Source organism: Chrysochloris asiatica, unplaced genomic scaffold (genome assembly GCF_000296735.1).
Source record: "Chrysochloris asiatica unplaced genomic scaffold, ChrAsi1.0 scaffold00068, whole genome shotgun sequence".
NCBI classification, from domain to species: domain Eukaryota; kingdom Metazoa; phylum Chordata; class Mammalia; order Afrosoricida; family Chrysochloridae; genus Chrysochloris; species Chrysochloris asiatica.
In genome coordinates this window covers 12107240-12116412 of record NW_006408586.1, presented here as the reverse complement: position 1 = coordinate 12116412, position 9173 = coordinate 12107240, and positions in this window count along the sequence as shown.

The window sequence follows — 9173 nt, the reverse complement described above, 5'->3', positions numbered from 1 at the left end:
AAGCAACAACATAGTGGCTATTAGGTTTGTCTGCCTTGTATGCAAGCATTTCTTCCTCCTTTTCTGTTGACAATGACCAGTCTCCTTACCCTGCCAAAAAATGAGCAATGGGAGCATGACTTCCATGGTTTGTTCACAGATGGTAAGAGACCAAACAAGGCTCAACAATCCTTCCCCAGAATGGTGATAAGGAAACTGGTGAAAAATGTTGGCTAAAGAGCTCTGGTAGCGTAGTGGTTACGAATCGGGCTGTGAACCTTAAGGCCAGCAATTTCTCCGCAGGAGAAAAATAAGGCGTTCTGCTCCCGTAAAGATTACAGCCTCGGAAACCCTGTACAGGGTCGCTATGGGTTGGAACCGACTCGACGGCACTTAACAACAACAACAACAATTTTTTTCTTTGGATATTTTAAGTTGGTAATCTGCAAGCCTAGGGTGGTCAACAGCCATCTTCCCTGTCAATAGAAGAAGTCCAGAAAGCAATAGGAAGGATTGAAACTGACACACAGAAAGAGGATGACAGCTGCGTAGTGGAGAGAAAAGAGGCCCAAAGATACTATTTGCATCCTGGGTCTAGTCATACCTGTTGCCATGTCCTTTCCTTCTTTTCCAGATGGTTATAATAAAGCTTTTTGTTTTATTTAGGTTAATTTGAGTTGGGTTTCTGCCACTTGTGACTTAAAAAGATCTGACAATCTGTCAATAGGCAAGATACTCTTTCATAACAAGTGCAAGGTCCACTTGTAAAGAGAACATTATTGAAACTGTGTTAAATCAATGTCATGGCAACTATATACCAGGGAATGATATAATTTGTTTTTCCGAGTGAAAAGAAGGAAGCTATTGAGTAGGAGAAAAGAGAAGATTAATGATACCGTAGTGGTTACGAATCGGGCTGTAAACCTTAAGGCCAACAGTTCGAAACTACCAGCTGTTCCGTGGGAGAAAGATGAGGCGTTCTGCTCCCGTAAAGATTTACAGCCTCAGAAACCCTGTACAGGGTCGCTATGGGTCGGAACCGACTCGACGGCACTTAACAACAAATCTTCAGAGTAGAAGTACCATATGTGCTTGCATTAGATACTTAGAACACCTTAGAAAGTATAAAATTTATAGAAGGAGTTTAAAACTATAAAATAGACAAGAATAAATATAATAAATGCATAGGAGTTTTAGGATTTGGGTCTTTTGTAACCTCCCAATGTTTACTATTTCAGTATTCTGTAGATATTTTTCCATATTGATAAAAATAAAATTTCTTTTAAAGTTCCCTATCAACATAGAGTATTTGAAGACTAAAGAAACATATATGAAGATGAAACCATATCTATAGCTGGGTAACTAAAACTTGGAGAAAGAAAACTTTTTAAATCATTATTTTAAGGTGACACAATCTTAAAATTTGTTATATATACATGTTGACAGTGCATGTACTTCCTCAGCAGCATAGACCATAACTGAGCCTAGTTAGCAAGACAAATTAGTCAGAAAAAGGAAGCTACCAGATGGTGCACATTGTTAATAACGCCCATCTGTGAATTACGAAGCTGATTTGCCAGTGCCTTTGTTGCTTCTTTTCTTGGACAGGAAAATTGCTCATACAGCTTTGTAGAGGAGCCTGGGTGCCTTAATGGTTTCACAGGTAATTCTAGTTTCTTCTCAGCCTGAGATTTTGAGGAAAAGATACTCCTTCCAGCCCAATTAGATTTTGTACAACACCAAAGAAGTAAATATACCATCAGTACTTGAGGGCTATAGTGAACTACAGTTCACTCAAAATTGCTAATCTTTTAGAGAAACTCAGAGTTTGTGTCCAGTCAGGAAGCAAGGCGAACGGAAGGCATAGGCCAGTTTGGGCATAGCCCAACTTTGGCAGTACATGAACAAGAAGGTGCCTTCAACACTTCAACAGGATTCAGGGATTCCAGTCCTAGATTGAAGGTGGCAAAAAGAGGTCATGAGCAACAAAGTTTGACTCTTCAGGTGGATACATAAATGTTTCAAACTATTTTTGCTCTGGTGTCATTAAAAAAAAAAAACTAAATTATTACAACAACCAATCCCTTGGAGCAATAGAGACAGAAATAGAGTCAGGAATAGGTGGAAGGAATGGAATGTGTGGTTACCTGCCTATCTAAACAACTTTGCCATGAGACCAGAAGAACTGGATGATGCTCAACTACTACTACTAAACAGTTTGATCAATAATTCTATAGAAGAATCCTGATCAAAAATGGGAAAATACAGAACAATTTCAAATTCTCATGAAAGATGGAGGAACCACTGAAACTACTGCCCTGAGATAAAGATACTCTTTAAACCTTAAACCCAAAGAACAAAACCAAAGAACTAGGACGTCTTCTTGAAACCAAATAGTTTAACTAACTAGTAAATATTGTCTGCCTTAAGCATTGTGTTCTTTGAAGATCTGTCTATATTGGCTCAAATTGACAATAATAAGTCAAAAGATTGGATAGGAAATTTAAAGAGCAGTAAGTTTATGTGCAGTCCTGTTGTGGCGCTGAGGGTTAATGTGCTGGACTGCAAAGTCAGTTTAACTGCGAGTCTGGCGGTTCAAGCTCACCAGTCACTCCTCGGAAACCTTGTTCAGGGCCGCTATGGGTCAGAACCAACTTGATGGCACTAACAACAACAACCACAAGTTCATGTTAATGGGGGGAGGAGGCACAGAAAAGGGATGTTATACTGTCACTGACTCGTACACATAGAAAAGGTTGAACTGGTATATGTTCTACTGTGCATATACTCAATAAGAACAAAAATAAAATAAAGTAGTTTAAAAAGAAAGAAAGAAAGCTCAATTCTGATGCTTCTAGTTCTGATTCCACACTCATCAAGCAAATTTCTGACTCCAAAGCTGGCCATATTTTTCTAATTATTTGACTTTCAATTACTATGCATGTGATAGAGGTCATGGTGTGATGCTGTAGGATAAACACTGGACTGCTAACCACAAAGTTGTAGTTCAAAATCATCAGTTGCTCCTCGGACACCCTATTTAAGGTCATTATGAGTATGAATGATTCAACGGCATCCAAGTGGTAATAATTTTAAAATGTGATAGTGATTTCAGAATAAAGAAAGTCATCGATTATTATTCTTTCCATGCTTTAGGTTATACCTTGTGAATATATACTTTTGTACTTTGCCGTTTTCAGTGAACATTAACAGAATTTTCCTATATTAGTAAAATAAATCCTATTTAATCCATTTTCACTTTCTTTTAACTCACGCCTATCAGTTCACATGCAGCCATTTCCCTCTAGCTACTTTTATGGCTAACACCTCACAAACAATGTCTTCTCAACAAGACATACACTAACCACTCTGTAGCTACCAGTCTCAACCCCCAGTGCTTTCCTGGTTTTTTCCCCTATAGTACTTGTCAAAGTTTACCATATTGTTATATAATTATTTACAAATTGTGTTTATTATTTACTTTTATCTCACCCTGCTGGAATGTAAACATTTTGGAAGCAGGAAATCTTTGTGTCCTAAGTACTAAGTAATTATATATATGCTTTATTGAAAGGGCTTCCTTCCCCCCTTTTGTTGCTACTGTAAATATTATTGAAATGGGCATTTCTTTATGCAAAGTTATCTCATATTTCTTTCATACTTCTTGAAGTAAAATTGTTAAGTCAAATGATGTAAAATATCTATAAAGTTCCCACTGTCTGTTGACAATTTTCCAGAAGGTTTTATAGTTTTTCCTAAAGAAAGTAAATTTAGCAGTTGTATACTTCGGGTGGTTACGAATCGGGCTGCGAACCTTAAGGTCTGTGGTTCGAAACTACCAGGCGCTCCGCGGGAGAAAGATGAGGCTTTCTACTCCCGTAAAGATTTACACCCTCGGAAACCCTGTACAGGGTCGCTATGGGTCGGAACCGACTCGATGGCACTTAACAACAACAACAACAACATACTTAGGGTACATTATCAGGAAAGGTCCAAAGACATTATGGTTGGTAAAGTAGATGGTGGACAAAGGTGAGGGAAGTCCATAGTGAAACAGATTGACAGAGTGACTGAAAGAATGAATTCAAATATAGCAAAGGTCATGAGGATGGTTCAGGATCAGGCAATATTTTGTTCTGTTATACAAAAGATCATTATGAGTTAGAGCCAACGAGATCTAACAACAACAGCATAGTAAGGGAAAGAAATCGTCCTGCCCCCATTCATACTTCTACTCCTCTTGTCTACCACTGAGCTAGCAATCCTCCCCAAGGAATCAGGAGCTGCTAATCTGATTTGCCTAAACCCTGAATATTGTTGGGCAAAATATACTAGTAAATGACATGACTGTGTATTAAAAAATACTTGATTCAACAGAATGTGAGACCTTATCCAGAGAAGCAGCAACACCAGAGATGGAGGCAGAGATGGGGACATGGAGAGAGGGAGCATCTGAGGACTCTAGATTCATGGGAAGAGAGGGACTGAGAAATGGCAGCCAGGAGGCAGACTTGCAGAATGTGCCCTTTGGTAGTGTAAATTTTTATATATGCCTGAGTGTTAAAAAAAAAAAAAAAAGCTAAAGTGAATAGAGAGAAATGCTGTTAATTGATGGTACATGGAGGTGATTACAATCATTCTAATGAAACAAGGTATATGATTTGTTGAATGTAAAACTGATGATCTGCCCTGTAAACTTTCACTCAATTCACAATAAAAACTTTAAAAAAAAAAGATAGTTGATGCATTCCTCTCAACTAGTTATTTATATTTCAACACTTTCAACAATGGCAAATGTACACCTCCGGAAGCAGTTACTTCCCTCCTTAGTTATCCTTGTGAGTCAACCTATTCTTTCTGAATTCTGTTGTTGTTGTTGTTGTTGTTAAGTGTTAATGAGTCAGTACCACTCATCGTGACCCTGTATGAAGTTTCCAAGAATCAGCTAATGGGTTTAAACCACCAACCCTACAATTAGCAGTAAAAATATTAATACTGGTCTACCCACCTACCCACTGCAATCAAGTCAATTCCAACTCATAGCAACGCTGTCATAGGGTTTCTGAGGCTGTAAATCTTTATGCAAGCAGAAAGTTTCATCTTTCTCCTGCGGAGCAGCTGGTGGATTCGAACTACTGACCTTTGGTTAACATTCCAATACTTTTAAAATATTTGCATATACTTTGCATATAATATAGATTTTACGTCTTACACCATTTTTAATTATCCTATTAGAATTTACACTCATATGATTCTATTTCTTTAAAAATGTACTATCCAGTATATGGTTTAGCACTGTAGGATAAGCACCGGGCTGCTAAACCACAAGGTTGGTGGTTCAAACTGAGGGTTGCTATGAGTGGGAACTGACACATCAACACTTAGCAAAAATTATAAGTACTTAACTATGAACCAAAATGTCTGTGATTTGAATTCACAAACCACTCTATGGGAGAAAGATTGGAAATCTTCTTTCATAAAGTTTTAATCTTGGAAAGACTGTGAGTCTTTCCTACTCTCTAATATAGGATCTCTATGAGTCAAATTTGACTCTAAAGCAATGAGTATATAATGAAATAGAGTTCTTGAGTGATTCAAACATTTAATACATTCAGCTGCCAATGGAAAGGCTGGCGGTTAGGAGTCCATCCAAAGGTACTTTAGAAGAAAGGCATGGAGAACTACATCTGAAAAATCAGCCATTGACATGCACAACTTAGTAAACTAAAGAAAGCCTATTGTGAACAACAATTTCATTTACTAACACCGCTTAGTAAACTAATGAAAAGTCTATTGTGAAGTCTGCCCATCAGACTTCAATTTGACAGGCAGCCAAGCTATTAAACAGACACACCTGAACAATTGGAAATGGAGATTGAAGATACAATTGATGTGTTTTAGCACTAGGCAAGACGTGTCTTGTAAACAGGGAGGGAGTCTGTTACTTTTACTTCAGAACTCTGTTTCTATAGACAAAAAAAAAAAACAATTAGAAACCACAATTTAGTTTCATTGGGCATTGAAAACTTAGTGGTTATGAATCTGGCTGCTAACCCCAAGATCAGCAGTTCGAAACTACCAGCGGTTCCACAGAAGAAAGATGAGGCTTTCTGCTCCCGTAAAGATTTACAGCCTCGGAAACCCTATGCAGGGTCACTAGGGGTTGGAATCGACTCGACGGCACTTAACAACAACTCTGACAAACATGGTGTAACCATGAGTTGGGATTGTCTTGATGGTGACTGGTTATTTCATTAAATAAACCAGACAAGCATGATATCACTATGCTATCAACTTCTTCTTTCTAGATAGCATTCTCCTATTAATACCAACTAGAGTCCTGGTATGGCACTGTGGGTAAATGCACTGGATTGCAAAGTTGGTTAGAACCACAAGGTCAGGGGTTCAAGCTCACCAGCCGCAGTTTCTTTGACTTCCACCAACACTGTTGGTTCCCTAAGTCTCTTGCTGCATATGTCTCCCATTTGTCTATGTTGTGATGACACCCAACATCGTCTTCTGTGTCTGTGTTTTTGTGGTTAGGTTCAAGATCTTATATAGTGTTAGTGCCCATGGAAAAAGTCTATTTTATACCCTATAACCACCATTTGTTCATTTCTAGCTTTCCCAAATCCACTATAATTTCACGTTTATAAGAAGTGTTATTCAAGAAGAAAGTGAGATATGGTGTATTCTTTGTGGACTACATGCCATACACAATCAGCAAGGGATTTTGTAGCAAAATTCTAAGGCAATTTTAAAGGTTGCTGCTAATTTTAAAGGGCTGTGGAAAACTGACACAGGAAGTAAGTCAGTGAAAGAATTTAAAACAAAGGACAATGTGGAAGTACTAAGCACACACACACACAAATGCAATATGAGTTGGTTTATAAATTTAGAGAAAATAGACTGTCATCTTTAAGCATTCATCATTTAAATTTGAAACTTGCACCTGTTTTGCAGACATAAGTTTCCAGTCTCAATCTCATGTAAACATTTTATGTCATCAGAATATGTATCTATGTTACCTTAGCAGAGTACTTCTGAGAGAATTACTTTAATTACACTAACTCCCATATAGGGTTGATAGAAAGACAATCTAATAGGAGAGTAGATGTGAATAAAGTTCAGGTCAGGGATCATGTTCTGGACTCCATTATTGAATACAGCTATTTTCAAGGGGAAAGACTAGAGTAGCACATTCCGGAAAACAGACGCACTTACTACCATTGGTATTTAAAGAAGTACAGTCTTTCTTTGAATGCCAAGAACCAGATAGCTAACTATGTACATAACACCTTGAGATAAGAATTGTTATTCTAGAGAACCTATGCATTTATCTAAGAGGAAGATAGGAAGCTCTAGATAATTCCTGGAACCCAGTATGTCTATATGCACTCATCTTATGCTTTAAAAGGAACATTGTCAAAAAGGATTTGTGATTGCCAAGTTTCCAGGTACTATGTTCAGGTGCTGCCCGATGTAGCACTAGACTGAAAATTATAGTTAACCAAGAGCAGTATGTTGTTGTTGTTAAGTGCCGTTGAGTCGGTTCCGACCCATAGCGACCCTGAACAGGATTTCCAAGGCTGCAAATCTTTACGGGAGCAGAAAGCCTCATCTTTCTCCCGGGGAGCAGCTGGTAGTTTTGAACTGCTGACCTTGTGGTTCGCAGCCCGATTCGTAACCACTACGCTACCAGAGAGCAGTATAGTGGTTAAAAATAAAGTCTCGCAAAGTCTAGTCCTTCCCCTTAGTAGAATTTGAAGCTAACATACATTTTCTCATCAGTTCAGAAGATTATTATAAGAATGATATAATTGCTTGTATATGAAATGTAGTCAAGCAGTTCAAATCATGATTGTATTAATTATATATTCCTGTTAAATTACTTCCCAACACAGTGGCTTAAAAATATCTCTCAGTTTCTACGGGTCAGGAGTTGGGAACAACTTACCTGAATGGTTCTAGTTCAAGTTTTTCATGCGTAGTGTTTACGAATCAGGCTGCGAACCGCAAGGTCAGCAGTTCGAAACTACCAGCTGTTCCGCGGGAGAAAGATGAAGCTTTCCACTCCCGTAAAGATTTACAGCCTCGGAAACCCTGTCCAGGGTCGCTATGAGTCGGAACCGACTCCATGGCACACAGCCACCATAGACAAATTGCTGACTACAATCATCTGAAGGCTTGGTTAGGGCTGATTTACATGACTATTGGCTTGAGGCCTCACTTTCTCGTTACATGGCTGCTTGAATGTGTTCGTGAAGTGACACCTGGCTTTCTCTAAAGCAAGTAATCAAAGAAAAAAAAGCCTAAAGCCACAACATGTTTTAGGACTTAGCCTTTGAAATTCCATATCATTTCCACAATATCCTATTGGTCACACAGGTCAATGCTACTCAAATTGTTGTTGCTGTTAAGTGCCGTCAAGTCAGTTTCAATCCATAGCGACCCTGTATAGGATTTCTGAGTAGTGGTTGGTTGGTTTGAACTGCCAACTTTGCATCTAGCGGTCCAGTGCTTACCCTATAGTGCCACACCAGTAGTCTTAGTCAACGTTGTTGTTGTTAAGTGCCGTGGAGCCAGTTCCGACTCATAGCAACCCTGCACAGGGTTTCTGAGGCTGTAAATCTTTATGGGAGCAGAAAGCCTCATCTTTCTCTCGTGGAAGTTTCAAACAGCCCGATTCGTAACCCCTACGCTACCAGAGCTTGTAGGAGGGGAATATACAAGGATATGAATATCAAGAGGCAAAGAGCAGTGGAGCCAGATCCGACTCATAGCAACCCTGCACAGGGTTTCTGAGGCTGTAAATCTTTATGGGAGCAGAACGCCTCATCTTTCTCTCGTGGAAGTTTCAAACAGCCCAATTCGTAACCCCTACGCTACCAGAGCTTGTAGGAGGGGAATATACAAGGATATGAATATCAAGAGGCAAAGAGCATTGGGAGCCATCATTGAGATTAGTGTGGCAGTAAGGATAAGCATTGGACTGCTAACCACAAGGCCAGCAGTTAAATACCAACAGCTACTTGAAAACCCTATCTTCTTGCTGTTGTTAGGTGCCATTGAGCAAGTTCCAATTCATAGCAATCTTATGCACAACAGAATGAAACACTTGTTGTTAAGCTTGAGCCCACTGCTTCTGCCACTCTGTCAATCCAATTCGTTGAGGATCATTCTTTTTTTTTTTT